This window comes from Cebus imitator, unplaced genomic scaffold, assembly GCF_001604975.1.
Source record: "Cebus imitator isolate Cc_AM_T3 unplaced genomic scaffold, Cebus_imitator-1.0 Scaffold545, whole genome shotgun sequence".
Lineage (NCBI taxonomy): Eukaryota > Metazoa > Chordata > Mammalia > Primates > Cebidae > Cebus > Cebus imitator.
In genome coordinates, this window is record NW_016107860.1 from 763,838 (window position 1) to 768,110 (window position 4,273).

Sequence of the window (4,273 nt, forward strand, 5' to 3'; positions counted from 1 at the left end):
AAGTGTTTTAAAAGACATTTAGCAGAATTATGCTTTGTGGGCCACACAGGTTATTGGTTCAAGTTAATGCAATCAGGCCTTATAAGGTTTGTTTTCTGTGTTCCATTCTAAAGAGCATAAATATTAAATACTTATAAAACACACTTCATTCAAAGTGCTTTAAATACAAAACACAATTTGAGCCTAAAACAATGCATTATGGTCTCATGAATATATTTATAAAACACTGTAATGAAAAGGCAACAGCCTCAAGTAAGTAGATAATACTATACAACTCTTGCTCAACAAATGACATTTTAAATAAAGGGAGAAAAAGCCCAAGCAATATTAATTAGTGTTCTTCTTTTAGTTGTATTTAATGTGATTAAAGAAGAAATTTTCAAATTCCTGGTAGTGGTATTAAAATTAAGTCACTTTTGAACTGGATTAAAAATGATGCTAAGTCTTCAGAAAACTTAATTTTGACATTCTAGCTGAAAGAAAATGTTGACTTTCTAGCTGACAATATGACCAAAATATGCAAGAGTGCAAATCACAAGTGACAGCACGGAGTTGCCCCTAAATGTTTCACATTTCGTGGTGACCTAGGACAGTGTTCATTGATACAACATGTCATAAACCAGACTTTCTTGGCTCAAAGACAAGTGTAGAAAATCATGATTCTTATAAGATCTCTCATAAAGTCCAAGAACAAACATACTCAACAACAACAACAATAAAAATCTAAACTGTGCACTTTTGTTTCTTAAAAAACAAAAGAGTATAAATCAGATTTTTAAACTATACAAGAAAATTCATTGTTACAACTCTCATAGCTGTATCCACCTTCCTGTTCAGCTGAAGGGATGAAGCACGACAGCCACAACTTTGTTACAGACTAAAATCCAGCAGGTAATTCCAACACCACCTGCTACTCTAGTAGGAAAGACTACCCAGGCAGTCTAGCGGGGTTATCCATTTACTCGGCAACACAGCCGCAGGGACAGAATAATGAGTACTTCCAAATGAGTGAGATCATCAGGTCAGCCTGCAAAATGTAGAAAGCGACACTTATCACCCATTTTATCTTGCGTAATAGAGCTGTCCAAGCTTTCATCTGAGTTTTGAGCTTATCTGTCATCTTGTTGATCTTTCTTTCCAGCCTGGCATATCTGGCAAACTCGTCCATCATGTTGACCATGGAGAGTGCCTGCTTCATGTCCTTGATCTCCACTCTCATCTGTGACTCCCCCACATCCTTCTGCAGCACCCTGGACATGAAAGATGAGAAGGATAGGAGGAGGATCCTAAGAACATTGCACCCAAACACGAAGCTGAGCGCTAGCAACCATGCCCAGTGGTGGGCCCAGACTGAGCTCATCCGGGTGGCTCCTGACTGCGCTGGGTCCACTACGGCAGCTCTATGGGGACCACAGCTGCACGGCGCTTTGTGTTTTTTTTTTTTCAATTTCATGTAGTTCTGCTCTGATCTTGGTTATTTCCTTTCTTCTGCTGGGTTTGGGTTTGGTTTGGTCTTGTTTCTCTAGTTCCTCGAAGTGTGACCTTAGTATGTCAGTTTGTACTATTTCAGTCTTCTTGGGTAGGCATTTAGGGCTATGAACTTTCCTCTTAGTGCCACCTTTGATGTATCCCAGAGATTTTAATAGATTGTGCCATTATTGTCATTCAATAATTTTTTAAATTTTTATCTTGATTTCCTTTTTGATCCAATGCTCATTCATCAGCAGATTAAATGTATTTAATCTCCATATATTTGCATGGTTTTGAAGGTTCCTTTTGGAACCTTCCAGTTGGAAGTTGGAGTTGATTTCCAGCTTTATTTCACTGTGGTCTGACAGAATGCTTAATATGATTTCAATTTTCTTAAATTTACTGAGGATCACTTTATGGCCTATCATATGGTCTATCTTGGAGAAAGTTCCATGCACTGTTGAATAGAATGTGTATTTGTGGTTGTTGGGTGAAATGTTCTGTATATCTCTGGTAAGTCCATTTGCTCCAAGGTATAGTTTAAATCCATTGTTTCTTTGTTGACCTTCTGTCTTGATGACCTGTCTGGTGCTGTCAGTGGAGTATTGAATACCCCACTATTATTGTGTTGCTGACTATCTCATTTCTTAGGTTTATTAGTAATTGTTTTATAAATTTGGGAGCTCCAGTGTTAGGTGCATATATGTTTAGGATTGTGATATTTTAATCTTCTGTGAATCTTATATGTTACCTAATGCTTCTGTCTCACAGCTCTTAAGATTCTTTCCTTCATCTTGACTTTGGATAACCTGATGACAACGTGCCTAAGTGAGGATCTTTTTGCAGTGAGTGTTCCAGGTGTTCTTTGTGCTTTTGTTATTTAGATGTCTAGGTCTCTAGCAAGGCTGGGGAAGTTTTCCTTGATTGTTTCCCCAAATGCGTTTTCCAAGCTTTGGAATTCTCTTCTTCCTCAGGAACACTGATTGTTCTTGGGTTTTGTCATTTAACATAATCCCAGACTTCTTGGAGGCTTTGTTCATTTTTCTCATTTTTTCCTTGTCTTTGTTGGATTGGGTTAATTCGACTATTCTCTTAAGGTCTATTATAGTTTTTAATTACTTAATGTGTGTAACTTTTAACTTGTATTATGTTGCTTACAAATCAGTAGGGAAGATTATCTAGCATAAGTGTTTTAAAATAAGGACTGTTTTTTTCTTACCAGCCTATCAGTGGTTAGAGGGGATCTAGAGAAGGTAGTGGCCCATCATTAACAGGCCATCCAACTGAGCCCAAGTCATCACGTGGCCCTGGAGACGTTGGGGAAACTCTACAGTCATTGGGAGAGAGAAGTGTGGCTGAAAAATGGTACAAATGGTAAAATCCCTTTTCCTTACTTTGCAGATTGCTCTGAGACTTAAGCACTAATGGTCCATCAACTTTTCAATTAATTGGAAGGGATGTGTTCTTAGGATAGTCACTAGTTTCATCAATTTGGATGATAATCATTTTCTTTCTCAAAGAAAATAATATTTAAAACATCATTAGTGATATTCTAATTAAGCACTGATTAGAACCTGGGGTTAATGAGCCAAATGTGGAATTAATTCCCATGGAAACTAGTAACTTTAGCAACGAGAGTGGATGAAGGACTGTGCAAAGGACAGAGCAAGTCTATTTCCTTGGAGAGAATGAATCTTGGACTCTGGACCCATGATAGTGTCTTGGTAGAAGGAGGCATTTCTTTATAGACAAGGAGGTATCTGACCTGTTTTAAAAAGTACATATTTCTTGATATAATCTCAAAGACCATTTGGCACAAGACCCAATCCTTCCAACTTCTAAATTTAGACACTTTGGAAATGTATCTTTTTAAAAAATAAGGTGTGATGCCTTGTTCTTAAAACTTAGCAAGTGGCCCACAAAGGGGGATACTATCACTCTTCAGAGCACTATATAACAACACCAATGGTGTGAAGAAGCTAAGCACATTTACCAGGAACTAAAACTCTTCGGCCTTCCCACAGGCAGTTCTGCCTGTCACTAGTAAGTAGAATATGGGGGAAAAAAAAAAAAAAAGGAAAAAAAAAAACAAAGAAAATGAGCCCGGCATGTAACATAAGAAGGCTTTGATAATCCTCAAAATGGAACCAGAATATCTATAGTACATCCATATTACAAGTACAGTTGACCCTTGAACAACATGGGTTTGAATTGTAGGGCTCACTTATATGTAGATTTTCTCCTGCCACTGAGAGAGCAAGATGAGCCCCTCCTCTTCCTCCTCCTCCTCAGCCTGAGATGAGAATAAAAACCTTTATGATAATCCACTTCCACTTAATAAATAGTAAACATATTTCTCTTCTTTATGCTTTTCTTAATAATATTTCTTCTTCTCTGATTTGTTAGAAAATACACTGCATAATACATATACAAAATACGTGTTGATCAACTATTTATGTTATCGGTAAGGCTTCCTGTCAACAGTAGGCTATGAGTAAAATTTTGGAGGAGTCAAAAGTTATACACAAATTTTCAACTGTATGGGGGTGGGCACCCCTAACTTCTGTGTTGTTGAATGGCCAACTGTATCAATATGACCCCCAGGTTAGATTTATTTACCAAAGTCATGGTTACCCAAAAAAATTAAAGAGCTTTATCTCACAAAAAGTCTCTTAAAATAAGTTCTTCTAATTAGAAATGTAATTCATGAAATTTTTCTTACAAACACATTGTTGAGTTAAAAACCTAAGAAATCTTTCCATAATAGGGCTCTGGATGATGATTTGATATACTTACTCAACTT

At 37.0% G+C, this 4,273-nt stretch overlaps 1 pseudogene; it reads right to left on the bottom strand.

The window, feature by feature from the left end:
• Nucleotides 1–807: 807 nt before the first annotated feature.
• On the bottom strand, nucleotides 808–1,408 carry LOC108293731 (annotated as a pseudogene).
• Between the last annotated feature and the right edge of the window lie 2,865 nt (nucleotides 1,409–4,273).